Raw genomic sequence first — 9,908 nt, 5'->3', positions numbered from 1 at the left:
TTGAGTGTCTACTTTTGAGTAATCATTGAACTAGGCTCATGTCATCTTCACTACAATTATGTGAGGCAGGTTGTATTATTTCTTGTTCTGTGAAGAGGAAACTGAGGTCCAGAGAAGTTCGATTGTACGATCCAAAGTCACACACAGCTAATCATTGTTAAAAACAATTTTTATTCAAAAATTGATACCTGTTTTTTGACATTTTACCTCTATTCTACAACTAGACATAACTCCCTTAGGAATTAATGCCCCTCTTAACTACAGCCAAATTATTTAGTAACACTGCAAAAATAATCACTCCTAAGTAGATCTAAGAATTTCTCCAAATGAGCTATTTGAAAAATTTCCAAATTATTTCTAAATGCTGTATATTGAGCAATAAAATAAATTGCTTTCTTATATTTTTGCCCTTTGTGTTTGTGAACCTGCTCACAAAAATACTCTCATACATAATGCAAGGTAATAAACTGCCTCTTGTAATGGCTACAAAGCCTTGCCTAGGTGGAAGTAGAATTGGAAATCTATTACTAGCAACATACCCTTCAAATGCAATTCAAGTTTGACAAACTTTAAACAATTTGGCAGGTACTTGCAACCAGTCTTTCCTCTGAGTACTTTTTAGGGGTCTCATCATCATGCTATAATTCTAAAATGCTGAGAAGATTTAATGATTTCCTTCAGGTAAATCACAGTGGATTGAAATGTCACACAGGAGTAACCATTGTCCATTTTCTTGAAGGGAAGATAATGTGAGCTCCGTATTCACAAACTTTTATTTTAAATGCTGGTTCTGTTGAAATTCCATTTTCTTTATGACTCCTAAAACTATGTTGCCATTTGATTATAATTTCAAATACTATTGGTATTTTTCTCTATGAAACAATCACATCCTCACTCATTTATGAAAACATGCTCAGTGGCTCTGTTTCCTTGGGTATGAAACAAAATATTTTGTAGCTATCAAAGGATTTGAGGAGATTTCCTTTGCCAAGAAACATCTCACCCAACTAAAGTACCTTGCTCACACAGAGTAGTTTTAAGCTCATTAAGAGTCATTCTTGGGGAGAATCTAAACACATCTGTTTTTGACATCTTCTCAGGTCTTCTCTTGCTGTGTCAGAGGGGAAAAAGTTCTTAGAATCTATTGTTTATTTCTTAGAAAAAAAAGGTGTCATAATTGACACATTTTTATCTTTGAAATGCATATTGAGGGACCTTAGTTTTTACCACTGTTACCACAGTGAGATGAAAAAAATGTTGACTTGTGTACAGGGCATAAGTAGGGAAGCTCAAGCAAAGGACTATATAACAGCATCTCAAAAGTATCCACCTCTTAACCACATTTACTTCTGTTTGGTGAGAAGATTTTTTCCCTTCCTCCCAGTTATTGCTCTGTAGTGTTTTCCACATTCTAGATTTTGCCAATTACTTCCTTGTGATGTTGTTTAATATCTTCTTTTCCCCCTTTATTTACTGTAGACTGGTAGTTTGATATAGAGGCTGGGTTAGAGTACTTCAGAGGTTGTGCTGCCTACTTTTTATTTGATTACATCAGGAGACACATGTCTGGTTGTCTCTCTTTTTTAGTGATGTAGTGGATCCTATTATTGTTCAACAAATAATTTCTCTCCTCATACTTGCTTCTCCCCACCCCTCAAAAGAAGAGTGCACCTCTCCACTCCATTTACCCATTTGACTTGTTTTAGCATGTGGAATGTGAATGGATACAGTGTACTCCACATCTTTGCCAAGCCTTCAAAGGTATTTGCAACGTCTGGCTTAAACTTCTAAAATTCCTGCCCCCTGCAGATAGAGGCTGCTTTGTTAATCTATGATTACAGATTGTGAAGACAGAATAGACCTGAAACCAACGTACAGTTTGGAGTTTAAAGCTTAGGTTAACATCAGCTGACCCGCAGACCCAATTTTTTAATAACCAAGAAAGAAATGTTTGTTGCTGTATACTACTGAGTTTTGTGATAATTTTTAAAACATTATTGCATCAAAAGCTTAATGATATAGACCTAATATTGATCAGTGGATTGAATTGTTACCAGATTGCTCTGGCATTTTTAAATTTAATGGCTTTGGCAACCATTGATGATTATTGCTTAGATCCTTTATTTTATTGTGTTTTGCAAAGTAGTGATGTTCTGTTATTCCTTGTTTATGTATTACTCCCAGAAGAATTACTGAGGAGGTGCTCTGAGATAGTTTATAAAAGAATATCAGATAATTTTTTAAATTATTTTACTTTATTTGCTAAGCTTTAAGAATAATGGACTGATTCCCCAGCATCATCCGAAGGTGATTAATGAGATTTTGTTTTATTTTTTTTAAGTGTTATGTACTCATGAATTTCATTGCTAAAAATATACATCAAACACTATTTGATGTATTTCCACAAACTGGTAATATTAATCCATTTGAAGCTCATATTGTCCATTCTTAAAATGTTATTTCTATTTAAATCCAACATTGATATGCCTTTTAAATCATAAAACTGGAACCCTTCACTTTTATTTTTCTAGAGGAGCTACTTTTCCTTTCTCTAAAGCTTAGAAATCACTATTAGCACTGAGGGAGGCAGGAAAATTGCTGACAGTAAAGTTCCTTAATGGAATGAGTCAAAGGCAGTTGTTGTGATTGTTAGGGAATCCCCAGAGTGGGGTGCAAGGATATACGAAAGCACATATTGCAGAGACACATCATCTAAGATTTAGGAATCATACAATTCATGAAGTTCCATTGGTAAGGCATCCCTGACATAAAGATGGCATCCCAGTTAAGTGATCTTCGGTAAATGACAAATAAAGGATTAACTGCCTGGAGAATTAGTCTCACTAATTCAGTATTTATAGCCATTCAAGTTATTAGCTTTTTAATTAATGCTGAAAGATCTTAAAGTACCTAATTGTATGACATTCTAATTATATTAACAGATTTTACCCATGAAAATTAAAATTGTTTTTTGTAATATTCTCTTTAAGAATGTGCAAATAGAGTTGATATTTTCTTAATAAATGTCTCAACTGTTACTGTGTTTCTAAACAGAATAGAAAAAAAATGCAAGTTAATAGTGCTCATTTAAGTATGTTTCATCCAGTTGGGATTATAGAATTTAAACAGGCTTTACACAAGAGTGTTAGAGATATACCAAATCCACTTATTTAATTCACTGTAATGATAATCTGCTCATTGAATTATTTAACACATCTTTTTATAAAGAGCTTTGTGAATTCCAGTTTGAATGTGAGCAGATTAGATTGTTACATTTATTTGCTATAAGACAAAAACAACTGGAAGAGTTATTCCAGAACCTATAGGATAAATATGATATAAAGAAAAGTAAATACAAATTTGAGAAGAGTAGGATTCTACCCCTGACTCCCAGATTGCTCACTTGGGTTCAACTTTAATGAAGCTGGCTTAGGAACCTCACTGAGTGAAGCCTCTAATCCTGAAATCTTTCAGTTCTTTTATTGAAACATAGAGACAGATTCTTGTTTTAAGGTTTTTCTTTGTAGTTTATTTTATATCTTCAGGATACAAGCTGTTTGTGCTGGTAATAAAGTCTAATGAATATTTGCTATAATAATCCAAATATTGGGTCAACTCCAGTGTGTAAGAACTGGGGGCAGCTTTCTGTTTTGAAATAGCTTGTCAGCCCAAGAGGATTTGATTTGACATGTGTCTGTCTGGTCTGAAGAGATGTGGCAGGATAATATACAGGTGTTAATTGTGTTGTCCTGCCACAACAGACTTAAAATTTTTTTCTGCTCTCCATCCCCATCTGAGATGATATAAGAAGTCTGCACTTCTCCATGGTCAGCAAAAGTAGCAGTCACATAATTAGAGAAGAAGTAATTAATGTTTTAAATTCAGAATCTTCATTCTCATGAAAGACAGAACCACTTGGGAAGAATCATTGTAGAGGTAGTCATCCCAACATTTCTTCAGCTACATTCATAATTTCTATGCTGAGAAGCAGGAAATGAGATGGAGACAGAGGTCTTACAATCCTATATGTTTTTGAAAGAGAGCCCAACACCTTGCCTTCCTCACCCAGTAAAGTATATTATTAGTAGTTGTAATCCTTTTAATTCCTTGTTGCTGTAAAACAACCCCCCAAATTAGTGGCCTAATACAACCACCAACTTAACATCAATGATAATTTATCATTATTCTATACATTGAGTAGGTTTAGCTGGATAGTTTTTATGTTCCATATGATATTGATGTGGGCTGAAACATTCAAGATGGTTTATTCACATCACTGGTGTACTGATGGACAGCCACAAGATTAGGCTGAGCTAGTCTAGGACACTAGGATAGCTAGGTCTCTCTCTCTCTCTCCCCCCAGGTTGTCCCAGGGTCTCTTCCTCTTTGTGGTTTCTCATTGTGCTTTTTACCCACAGCAAGTTAGCTGGGCTTCTATCATGGCAACTCAAGGCTGCTAAGAGAATGAAAGTAGACACGTCTAGTCCTTCTTAAAGGACTTAAAGTGTTAGGCCCAGAACTTACACAAAGACACTTTTGTATCCATGTACAGATTCAACATTGAAAGGGAATTCTACAAGGGCAAGGTTGTGATGCAATGCATTGGGGTCAACTTTGAAGAGTAGTTACCATGAGAATGAAGCCACCTTTAAATTTATGGTCTGAAAATAGAAAGGATATTGCAGGCTTTTTCTTGGTTGCCCTTGGAGGTGGCAGTCCCAGCACTGTCTCCAGCCATATCACAGCCTGAGCATATACAACCCAGATTTATGGGTTTACTGGGCAAATGGACCTGAGATGACAGCTTAAATTTTGTCTCAAAGGGAGTCACTGAAATAGAAGAGGCTTGCAATCTTGGTGAAGAGATGTTGGATGCTGCATCTGACAAATAAGGATTTATACAGGGAAGTTCCTTGTGCCTTGGTAGAAAACTCATAGGTTATAAATGCCCATGAAAAACTCTGTGTGGATACTGTACAATAATGTGGAATGGAAGGGTTTGTGGGGCAAGTGAAATGAACCACCACCAACCATACCAAAGCCAGTCTTCAACCAAAGAAGGTGATGTTGTGTATATGGTGGGATTGGAATGGAGTCCTCTATTATGAGCTCCTTCTGGACAACCAAACAATGAATTACAACAGGTACTGCTCCCAATTAGACCAACTGAAAGCAGCACTTGACAAAAAGAGTCCGGAATTAGTCAACAGAAAATGCATAATCTTCCATCAGTATAACGCAAGACCGCATGTTTCTTTGATGACCAGGCAAAAACTGTTACAGCTTGGCTGAGTAGTTCTGATTCATCCACCATATTCACCAGTCATTGCACCTTTGGATTTCTATTTATTTTGGTCTTTACAAAATTCTGTTAGTGGAAAATTTTTAATTCCCTGGAAGACTGTAAAAGTCACCTGGAACAGTTTTTTGCTCAAAAAGATAAAAAGTTTTGGGAAGATGGAATTATGAAGTTGCCTGAAAAATGGCAGAAGGTAGTGGAACAAAACAGTGAATACATTGTTCAATAAAGTTCTTGGTGAAAATGAAAAATGTGTCTTTTATTTTTACTTAAAAACTGAAGGAACTTTTTGGTCAACTCAAGATAAGGTTAATCACAAATTTTTGATAATGTACTTTTTTTTTCTATTTCAACATGCTGCAAAATGTAATCTTTAAGACTATTTTCTATAAAAATTCATTTATTCATCCAACAAATCCATGGAGAACTTAGGCACTGTTTTAGGAGACACAGCAAATGCAAGCTGTTTACTAAAGCTCAGCTTTCATTAGGCTTCTGTTCTGACACAAGAGATGAGACAGACAATAAAAAATAAAATAAATATATAATGTGTGTGATTTGTGAAAATTAAAGGAGGAAAAATGTTACAGTGTATGTGTGTGGGAGGGTAGCAGTGGGGACAGTAGAGTACACCTTCCTGAGAATATGCAGGAGGGAGGGGAACAAACTGTGTAGATATCCAGGGGGAAGGGCATTGCAGGTAGTGGGAACAGCGAGTGCAGAGACCCTAAGGTAGAACACATCCAGCTTGTTTTTGGAATCAAAAGACAGCCCTGAAAGCTGGGCTAGGATGAGTAAAGAGGAGAAAATAGAACAGGATGAGTTAAGAGAAGAAAAGGAGAACTTGGTTGGACAGTGAAAAGTCTGGCAGACTTTCTCAACTCTGCAAGAGAGTTTTCCAGATAAAAATGATTTGAGTGACTTTTTTTTTTTTTTTTTGGTACGCAGACCTCTCACTGTTGTGGCCTCTCCCGTTGCGGAGCACAGGCTCTGGACACACAGGTTCAGCGGCCATGGCTCATGGGCCCAGCCGCTCTGCAGCATGTGGGATCTTTCCAGAGTGGGGCACGAACCCATGTCTCCTGCATTGGCAGGCAGACTCTCAACCACTGTGCCACCAGGGAAGCCCTGAGTGACATTTTTGATCAATTATTTCTAGAATTGTACAGAGCTAATATATTCCAGATGCATAAAAAATAAGTAAATTTATTATATGCAGTGAATAACTTATAATAGCTCAATTTATTCAGGGAATCCCAGTTGAGAAAGGTTGGCTTTCTAGGCCGCTACAGTGTCTTGAATTTTACTGTGAGTTATATGGAGAGAGAAGTGATGTTCTCTGATGTACATTTTAAGATGAGTGTGGGATGTTTGCTAGGGTAGAAAAATTTCCCAAACCTCTAGTCATGTATTTTCATACATTCTATAAAGTGGAAGGACATCAGGTTTGCCCCAGCTAAGTCCTCAACATATCTCACAATTTTAAAGAAAGTTTCATTGCATGGGAATAAATTCAAAGAAACAAAAATATTATAACTCGATCTAAATACTTATAGGGTGTGTATATGTAGAGGAATGACTGAGGACATGGAAAGGAGGCATGACCCATGAACCCCTCAGCAGATCAAGGGCTAGCGAATAAGCCAAAACTCCTCGGCAGACCGAGGGCTGGTGAATAAGCCAGAACCCCTCGGCAGACCGAGGGCTAGCAAGTAAGCCAGGACTGCAGGCAGTCCTGGATACTTTGGGCGCTGATCCATGAAATGACTTCAGTATAATCAGAATAATGGGAACACAAGGAAATGTCCTTGTGCTACTTTAGTATAATCAGAATGATGGGAACACAAGGAGATGTCCTTGTGCTGCTTGTGAGCTCAAGGATGAAGCACGGCATGTCTTCAAGAAAGCCCATTGTTGCTTGTCTAATCAATAAAAGCATATATTGCTGCTTTGGCATTTCTGAAATGTTAAAACTTTAAGTCTTAAGATGTAAACATAGATAATGCTTAAATAAAAGCAATCACAACAGGACAGATGGTGCTGTATTGCGTGAGCGAGCAGCAGCCCTCTACTGCTGTGCTTCTGCACAATTCATCTCATGTGATGAGCTTGCTTTCGGCCCTGTCATAAGAAAACTGCAACAGTATATAGGCTATAATGGGTTTTATATACTTATTTTATTTATTAACTTATATGGAAATTTGTGAGACTAAAGTTCTACATTTTAATGGTACCCTAGAATGCCATGAATCTTATTTATGTATTTATTTATCTGAGAGAAAAGACACCTTGGTTCCAGCTCCTGGTTCCCATGTTTCCATGTTTCTGGTTGTTCACCCATATATATGTGTGTGTGTGTGTGTGTGTGTGTGTGTGTGTGTGTGTGTGTGTGTGTGTGTATGTATTTTTTTTAATCTCTTGGGTATACCAGTATACTTTAGATAGCTTTCCAGTTTTGCTTACTCTAGTTTATAGTGGGTTATTTTTACTACCCAAAAAGCATCTTAATGAAGAAAACTCTTAGCAACAATTTTCATTCTTTGCAGAGCCACAACTTTACATGACTTCTACTTGTCATACTGGACAGATAGAAAGGAGTTAACTGAGTGTGTTGTTGTCTTCAACCCATTCATTCTAAAAGCAAGCTAATCCAATAACAAGCTAATTGATTTTGTTCTGTCATAAGTTGCCATCAATTGCCCTCTTTGCTTTTCAGCTATTTGGAGAGCAATTTTCTTTGAATGGGTTTCAAATGTTGTTTGTTAGATTTTTTTCTATCTTAAGTGCTTTCCAAATATTCCAGTGGTGGTCATTTGTCCAGTCATGATAATTTGTCATCATGAAGAAGGAGGAAATATTTTTGTAGCATATATATTTAAAAAGATTCTGCAGTGTACAGATCTGTTCATGTTTGATGTGATGATGGCCTGGCTTACAATAAGCAGCAGGGATATTCTATTTCTGAGCTTCTTAAAATGCCTGTACAGCCTTAAATTTTGGAGTCACTTCATTTTACTAAAGGCTATATTACCAAGTTTTGTTCTGTTTTTAATAAAATTTTAGTGGAAAATAATCCACCTGCTAAAAACTGCACAATCATGAGTGTACAATTTGATCAATATTCACAAAATGAACACTTTTTTGTAGCCAGCACCCAGATCAAGAAAAAGAACGTTGCCATTACTTCCCTCTCCAAGTGTAATTACAATCCTGTGTGCTGACACTTTACATTAGTTTTTCCTGCTTTTTAACTATATAAAATGCACTTTTCACTCTGCATCGTATAGATATTTTCTTTTGTGTCTGGCTTCTGTCTTTCAATAATAGGTTCACGAGATTCATGTCGGTGGTTTTATATAGCCATCATTTGTTTATTCTGATGGCAATACAGTCTTCCATTGTATGAATATACTACCATGTGATTTTGAGTTATGAAATCTGAGGTGGTGATTAGTGTATAGGAAGCTTACTGGAGTGTGTTCTCTCAAACAGCACCTGTGGGAGAGGGGAAGGAAGCAGGATGAAACCTCAGCCAGCCCCACCTAGGATGATGGTCCTTGAGACTAGCCTTAGTTTCCATCAAGGGAGCCAGACCTTTGTGTCCCCACATCAATCAGTTATTAGATTTTTGCTGGCTAGTCTTTGGACCAAGCGGCCATTGTTAAAGGTAGAGTCCTAATCCAAATCTAACAGTTCTTTCCATCTTGTCTAGGGACAGGGACTTCACCATGCAAATAAGTATGAAGATATAAGATTCAGTAAAGATTAGAGTCCTTCTGACTTGTAAACAAACAAACAAGCTCTAAATTGAGCTAAGAAAAAATCTGTAGAAAGAAATATAGTGAGTGCCCTACATACGAATGAGTTCCCTTTCAAAAGGGCACTTGTAAGTCCAATTTGTTCGTACTAGGTATCCAAATAACACAATGGGCTATATTGTACTGTACTGTGATAGGTTTATAATAATTTTCACACAAATAATAAATAAAAAACAAACACAAAAAATGAACATTTTTTAACAACTTTATTGGAGTATAATTGCTTTACAATGGTGTCTTAGTTTCTTCTTTATAACAAAGTGAATCAGCTATACATATAAATATATCCCCATGTCTCCTCCCACTTGCATCTCCCTCCCACCCTCTCTATCCCAGCCCTCTAGGTGGTCACATATCTCCCTGTGCTATGCAGCTGCTTCCCACTAGCTATCTATTTTACATTTGGTAATATAGATAAGTCCATGCCACTCTCTCACTTCATCCCAGCTTAGGATTTCCCTGCCCAGTGTCCTCAAGTCCATTCTCTACCTCTGCGTCTTTATTCCTGTCCTGCTCCTAGGTTCTTCAGAACCATTTCTTAATGTTTTTTTTTTTTTTTTGGATTCCATATATATGTGTTAGCATACGGTATTTGTTTTTCTTTTTCTGACTTACTTCACTCTATATGACAGTCTCTAGGTCCATCCATCTCACTACAAATAACTCAATTTTGTTTCCTTTTATGACTGAGTAATAATCCATTGTATATATGTGCCACATCTTCTTTACCCATTCATCTGTTCATGGACACTTAGGTTGCTTCCATGTCCTGGCTATTGTAAATAGAGCTG

The sequence above is a fragment of the Lipotes vexillifer genome, unplaced genomic scaffold (genome assembly GCF_000442215.2).
Source record: "Lipotes vexillifer unplaced genomic scaffold, Lipotes_vexillifer_v1.1 scaffold353, whole genome shotgun sequence".
Taxonomy (NCBI): domain Eukaryota; kingdom Metazoa; phylum Chordata; class Mammalia; order Artiodactyla; family Lipotidae; genus Lipotes; species Lipotes vexillifer.
This window is presented reverse-complemented; position numbering follows the sequence as displayed.